The sequence below is a fragment of the Coffea eugenioides genome, chromosome 7, assembly GCF_003713205.1.
Source record: "Coffea eugenioides isolate CCC68of chromosome 7, Ceug_1.0, whole genome shotgun sequence".
In the NCBI taxonomy this organism is placed as follows: domain Eukaryota; kingdom Viridiplantae; phylum Streptophyta; class Magnoliopsida; order Gentianales; family Rubiaceae; genus Coffea; species Coffea eugenioides.
Genome location: NC_040041.1, coordinates 8,333,773 through 8,341,272, shown reverse-complemented (window position 1 = coordinate 8,341,272; position 7,500 = coordinate 8,333,773).

The following is a 7,500-nucleotide window of genomic DNA, read 5'->3' as shown; positions in this document are numbered from 1 at the left end:
GGCGGCTGTAGGACGGACGGCCGCCTATAAGTGGTAGGGTAGGGTGGATGGTACCGCTCAGATTGCGGCCAATCTTCCCCTCTAACGCGGGCCGGGCTTAGAGCGCGTGAAACTCATCACTACCTCGTAAGGGCGTTGAGACCATAGCATGTTACACGAAAGCGCCGCTTTCTCTGTAGTGTTGTCACAGAGCTGCCCGCCTAGAAGAGCCGCTTTCTCTGTAGTGTTGTCACACAAGATAAGCACTAGCCCGCCTGCTGGCCGGGCGAATCGAAGTTCTCTTCCGGTCAACTGTCCACCCAGTCAAGTGCAAAAAACATAGTAGAATTACGCAACGCACGCTGCTGGTGTGCTTCCTGCTCGCAAGGAAAGAAAGAAGAGCGACAAAGTTCAGTTCAGATTGGACTGTTTGCAGCATGGGAGCAGATTACCCAAAAAATCTCTGGGAACAATGAAAAAAAAGATATCTCGGTAACGAAAACTATAGGGGGCTGTATTGGCGAGATCCAACGGTGAACAGCTGCCCAAAAGAAAAACCGCCTGGAAGTCCGAGGACCTTTAGTACTGTACTCTACCCCCGAACCAGCAGCCTTCGCGCCAAGCAAGACCGCCCTTGTCCCTTTCCTTTCTTCATTCCGCCCCCTTCTTTGTTTTGTTCCAATAGAGTCTAAGGCAAAGGGCTTCGTATGCCTACTTTACCTACTTGACGAAAGGGAACGAACTTTGTTTCGTTTCGGGGTTTATGGATTGGATTCAGTCAGCGTCACGCCATAATCAAAAGGAAGGAGGGAGGCTTTGCCGGCGAACGCTTCCAAAGGCGACCCTCTCGAGTTTCCTTCTTTAGCAGCCTCGATTGAAGTAGCCTTTCGTCGCCCTACCAAACGAAAGAAGTAACTATCAAACAGCTCGCCCTATTGAAGTACCAAAGGTGCGCTCCGCCCGGCGACTAAGAGGTTTGCCCTTGAATTGAAGTGATGAGGTCGCAAAGAGGGAATTAGGGCTCCTATTGACTAAAGGTTGGTTCTTCGCTTTTCTTAGAATGAAAGTTGCTATGAAGCCCCTACTACTTACTTTCTTTGATTCAAAAGGCGAACAGCCCCCCCAACTATATGGGGTGGGGTGCTTGTGATAAACTGCCTTGGATATGAGCAATTCCTAAAAAAAACGCGGTATTTGACGAAGATCTTTCTATCAATAGATAGGAATGAGTGTTCGATATAGGGGACCCGCGGGAGTCTGCTCTTTATCTCTCGATTTTTTTTAGAGAAATATATCTATATATATCGTTTATCTATCTCTTGTCTATCTATCATTGGTTCTATCTATCAATCAAGACTTCATTTTTGGGTTCCGCGAAGCCCCGAATGGATTGGATCCTTTCTGCCAACGAAATGAACGCTCCGCCCGTTCCGAATGCTTCTCCGATCCGGAACTTCTCGCGAAGAGAATAAGATGCTGCTCTCCCTCCCTCTGTCTTTTCCCGCTTTGCTAATCTTCCCCTCTAACGCGAGCCGGGCGGCGACGGGCGCGGGAGGAAGAAACCTAAGAGAAGACGCTTTTATCTTAGGTCCTTTTTTTTCAGTGCAACAGAGGGTCGATGTAATTGAGCTCGACCAACGGGAGAGGAAGGAAGCCCTCTTTTTGTCATCCCTGCAGCTTTTCAGATTTTGTATTGAACGCATGGCGTAGCTAGGACCCTTCAAATCATGTTTGGGCCTATGTTCAAACCCACCCCCTATTTGACTAAGGATGGAAAGAATGCCCGCCAAGTTCAGATAAGGGAATGCTTCCCCCAACCATTAAAGGAAAGGCTCGGCCCGGGAAAGCGCTGGCAACAACAGAAAGGAAGGGGTCCATGTAGCTGCTGCGCCCGCCCCCTTCTTAGTCAATGGGGCACAGCAGGTTCGGCATCTACTACAAAAGAGAGAATCCACTTCAGATAACCACGCCTCTGCTAGGCAGCGTGTGGAATGGCCGAGAGCGGACCTTTTTGGATATATAATCCAAGTCGAGAGTAGAGTTACGGGAACAGCCGTCTGATGGAAAAGTACTTTCACGTTCGGTTCAGAGAGCACTTTTTTCGTTGAGAATTCCTCGTTCCCTTTCGTGTGAATTCCCCAGTGGCGAATTCAAAACTTGTGGGCCCTATCTATTCCACTCTCGAGCCCCGAAGAAAACCCCCTCCCCTTCGGACTCCATATCTCTTTTGACTCTATATATGTGGGCACCTGATATCTATGAGGGTTCACCCACCCCGGTTACAGCATTCCTTTCTATTGCGCCTAAAATCTCTATTTCTGCTAATATTTCACGTGTTTCTATTTATGGTTCTTATGGAGCTACATTGCAACAAATCTTCTTTTTCTGCAGCATTGCTTCTATGATCTTAGGAGCACTGGCCGCCATGGCCCAAACGAAAGTCAAAAGACTTCTAGCTTATAGTTCAATTGGACATGTAGGTTATATTCGTACTGGTTTATCATGTGGAACCATAGAAGGAATTCAATCACTACTAATTGGTATCTTTATTTATGCATCAATGACGATGGATGCATTCGCCATAGTTTTAGCATTACGGCAAACCCGTGTCAAATATATAGCTGATTTGGGCGCTCTAGCCAAAACGAATCCTATTTTGGCTATTACCTTTTCCATTACTATGTTCTCATACGCAGGAATACCCCCGTTAGCCGGCTTTTGTAGCAAATTTTATTTGTTTTTCGCCGCTTTGGGTTGTGGGGCTTACTTCCTAGCCCCAGTGGGAGTAGTGACTAGCGTTATAGGTCGTTGGGCGGCCGGAAGGTTGCCACGAGTAAGTCAGTTTGGGAGACCGAAGGCAGTTCTCCGTGCACCGGACACGTAGCTTACCGAATCAGTTGCGACACGGATGGGAATGCATGCTACGAAAGAGAGGGTCGGGTCTGATACATCAACCGTCTACTCAATATCCTTGTACGAGTCCACAATCACTACACGAGATGAACCTTGGTTTGGTGAATTGAAGTTGGCCTTAGGTCTAATAGGACTCTCAGTTACTGCGCGCGATCGTATACTGAGGTGCTCCCCACCGGTTGTTGGAACGACGCGAGCCGGGCCGGGTTTCGATTCAGAAAGATGAAGAGCCCAAAAGTCTAAATAGGGGGTTCCAAATTCCCATCTCATTGGGGGCGGAAAACGAATCGACATCTCGATGTGATACAGCCCTTTCTTTTTTAGTTGGGAAAGAACGGCGAAGTCCATCCGAACCGTCCAATGAAGAATAAGAGGAGAGCAAAGCGTCAATGGCGCGCGAAGCGCATGCGGAACGGGCACGAAGAAAAAGAAGTGTGGAGGAGAAGCAGCCGAGCTCATTCCCTTCGCTTCCTGGGCCCAAAGCAGTGCAGTCTTTCCTGGCCAAATCAAGGATTTGGGGCTTCTTGCTACGCTACTTAACTATATAAATCCATTTTTTTAGTAATATATATGAATAGAAAGATAGAGACATCCATCTATCCTATCTGATTTAGATTTTGATATCTAAAAAAGAATCGATTTCATTCAACCTTTGATTCAAAGAACTGCGCTTAGCCCCCCCGCTCATGAAACGGCTCCGCTGCAATGGATGGCAGAGGGTCCGTAGTACCCGAAGCACTGGAGTAATCCAGTAGCCAGGAAGGGGCCTAGAAGTGCCTACTACTACACCATACTACACTTGGCTCTACACATTTACAGAGTAACCCCTGTCCAGTGCCTGGCAGAGCTAAGGGGGCTTCAATCCTTGCTCTTTATCCTCATCTTCGCCCAGGCTAACGGGGCCTTACTTATTCAGGGGGGAGAGTCGAGCCTCGAAAAGCATCGTTGAGAGGAATCTATTTGTGGCCCCTCTTCATTCTCTACAGTGTTCCAAACCTTTCTTCAACATAGGTGACAACGAGCGAGGCAGAGATGGAAGAGATCAAACATGGGAATAAGAAGAAGCAAGCTCGCCTTCCTTTTTGATCATTTTGATAGAGGGGGATGAAGAAAGTGGACAAAACAGACTCGCATTTCTCATCTAACAAATACAGAAAAAGAATCATATTGAAAACGCTCCTAACCCCTTCCTCTCCCGCTTGTAGTCGTGGAATTGAATTCCGGTCTCACGTCTTCAAACCTTCGTAGAGCCGTGTATTGTAAGTGATCCGAACCTGCCTGGAGCGAGCCTCCCATAGAGGCAAGTGAAGTTGGTGAGCCGTATGATGGGCAACTATCTTCTGCGGTTCGGAGAGGACTCAGCTGTTAGTTAGTACCCCCTTGGCTTGGTTTCGGGGTGGACCCTTTCACTCTATTTTATTATATACGCTTAGCGAAAAGAATGTTTTTTGATACACCTAGGACATGGATTCTATATGAACCAATGGATCGTGACAAGTCGTTACTACTAGCAATGACTTCCTCTTTCATTACTTCATTTTTTCCATATCCCTCTCCTTTGTTCTCAGTTACTCATCAAATGGCACTCAGTTCATATCTTTAAGTTCGATCATTAACAAGGTTTAAAGAAAGGGCTAAGGGAGTCAGTTTTTCGAAACCCCCCAACGACTAGTCAACAAATTGAACATGAAACGTTTCTTTATCAATAGGTTCGGCGTGACCTTAACAGCGCCAATTTTATCTATTTCTCGTCTGTGTGTTCGTGTTTTTACTCATTCTCCTCTAAAATCTCGTTTAAATCCCATTAATTATATGGTAAGAATTTCGATCGTTATCTTATTACTTATTACCGTATTCACCGTATGCTATTTCTTGTCTCTTGTACTCGGTTTGGATTTGAGTCTTATTTGGGTCAAACTAAAATCCATGCTCCTTTTGAGATTGTTCCGCTTCCTCTTTTTTCGGCTTCTTGGTTGGGAGGTTCCCCTCATTCTTCTGTGTCTGGTTTCGGGCCTGGGGGGGTCTACTTTGCACATGCAGGATCCAGCAGGAGGTCAACCTGCTGCCAATCCTGCAGCGGAGCAACCCTCCAACGTGCCTTCAAGCGCATCGACCTCGGGCTTGAGAAGTTTCGAGGAACGTGTCTTGTTGGAACCGATGCCATCTTCGGGCGAATCCAGCGAAGCTAGCGTGAATCAGCAACCTGTGATTCCCGAACTGGAGCTTCCGCTGCTCGATGAGAACACCCGGCGAGAAGACAGAGATAGATATAGATAGCGAACTAAATGCTATTCCTTGGTGGCAAACGAGTGCTATCGTTGGTATCGTATATAAGGGGTAGCTTGATTGAGGCACCCGACCTGAGGAGATAGTTACCGTAGCAAGGAATATGCTATCGAATGCCCTTATAACTCGCTTCATTTCATTTCTCTCGCTTGATTGCTTTCAAGAGAGACCGGAATGCTACTCTTTGCCCCTTGGATGCAATTGTCTTACTTTTAAGAGAATCATACCTTCTTTTCTTGTTTGAGTTCCTCTTATTAGTTGAAACTGGTAACTACCCCGATAGGGAACTAACAACACGAACGCCACACTTGTAACTCATAAATAACTCAAAGTCAAGGAAGGCGAAATAGTAAGAAAAGAAGAAGGTAGGAAAGAAGAGAACCAGCTAACCCATTTCCAGCCATGAGTTCCCATAATGACATACAAAAGAAAGTCATTGCGCAATTCACACCCTTTACTTCTTTTCAGTTCCCTGGTCATGAGACCCCTTCTCGCCAAAAGGCCCTCTTCGCCTTGTAGCTCGCTATCTTATTTGCAGCAACCTTCTCATGGGCGACGTCCGCTTAGTACATCTGATTAACCAATTGAGAAATAGACAGAACCCAATGATGATCGTCTTAGCAGAGACTATCGATGGATTGGATGCCTTAGCCGCTGGCCTTGGTGTGCTTTCTAGATCTCTCCTTTTTTTGGAATTCCATTTGTGACGAAGACTCGGTTTTTCTTAACTAGGTGCTACACCTCTGAAGAAAGCGTAATAAGAAAAAGAAAAGAAAGAAGCATTACGAATCGAAGGGAGAGAGACATCATCCGATCGGCGAACGGAGCATCTCTTTCTTACCCTTCGGGTGGTCACAGGGAAGCTCTCTAATAGATCACTTAAGACAAAGGACTTCAACTTAAGAACAAGGATAAAGATTTTCAGGAATCAGAGCAGAATTCACCCAGCAGCTCTCTTCTCAGTAGGAGAGTATTTTGCGAATGTTAGGCTTTGCTTTCTTTTCTCTTGCTTAGGTAACATATGACTTCAGATAAAGAAATAAGAATATAAAGACTCGTGTTCACATACGTAATTCCTTAAGCAATCAATCTGGTGCTTTTAAGCCCCGGTGAAAGACTTTCCACAGCACAGAAAGGCCTTATACTTTTAGAGGAGTGCTTGCCCTAGCTCCAGCTGCTACATTCGAAAAAGAATAGCCGGAGAGAGAAGTTACCATTAGGGGTTTCCCGCGGGCATTAGAATTAGACTTTACCGACAGAACGAATATCAGACTTAGAGATTTCAACTTCTCAAACAAGATACCCTCGATCTCCTACACCGACAGACGGACAGAGTCTCCAACTATATGGTACGTACGTAGTAGGGTGAAAAAACCCTCGTATATAAAGGCCGCTAGAATGGAATTAGAATATCGAAGACAGGCAACTTCTTTTTAGAGTTGTATTTCCGGAACGAAGGAAGCCAAATCATTCCCTGTCTGGACGCTAAACGCATCGAGATTCTTCAGAATGAAAAGGCTCCAACCTGTCCAGCGACCATAGCAGTCCAGGCAGCCCTAGGAGTGAGTATAGTCCCTAATCATAACGTATAGCATTTAAGGCTTGTTGGTTGGCGAGCCTTTAAGCCTATAAGTTAGCGGCCAGTCATTCAGTAAGGGCCTAATCCCTTTCATCCTAATCTCATCTACTGTTTAGGAAGAGATAGCTGACAGATTCGGCTTAAGTGAGTTCTTCCAAAGAACCAGTATCGCGTTTGCAATAAAGTCTTTCTTTTCCGATTTTCTCTCCTAAGAGAAAAATGCTTTAAGAAAAGAAGTAGGCATGCCAAAGGCAGTCTCGCATTCAATCAAGTAGCTCGCTTCCGATTTATTTGAAGTGGAGATGCAAGCTCAATTCTCATTGAACCTCAAGCCTTAATTAACCTTATATATATATTATAAGGCTGGGGGGATAGTTTAGAGCTTAATAAGGTCCAGCTAAGAAATCCCTGAAGCCACCTCAGGCAGTAACTCAAGCGAGTGCCCTATAGTTTGGGATGATGAAACCCAGTATTACACTAATAATCGGATGGAATTTCAAGTCAAGATAACAAAAAAGGGGAAAGTCATGCACCTGGCCGATACGGATAAAGGAAAGATTCTCTCACCGAAAACAAGTAAACGAAATAATTACTAGTGCCCGATCGAAATGTCACGTATGGTACTGCCGCTCCCGGAAGAGCTAATTCGGATAGTAAGGGAAGAAAGAGAAAGAGAGTCACTCCCGCTTCGTCCATTTGACTCCCTGATAGCTGAGTAAGCAATCTCATCGTCCCTTTTCCCA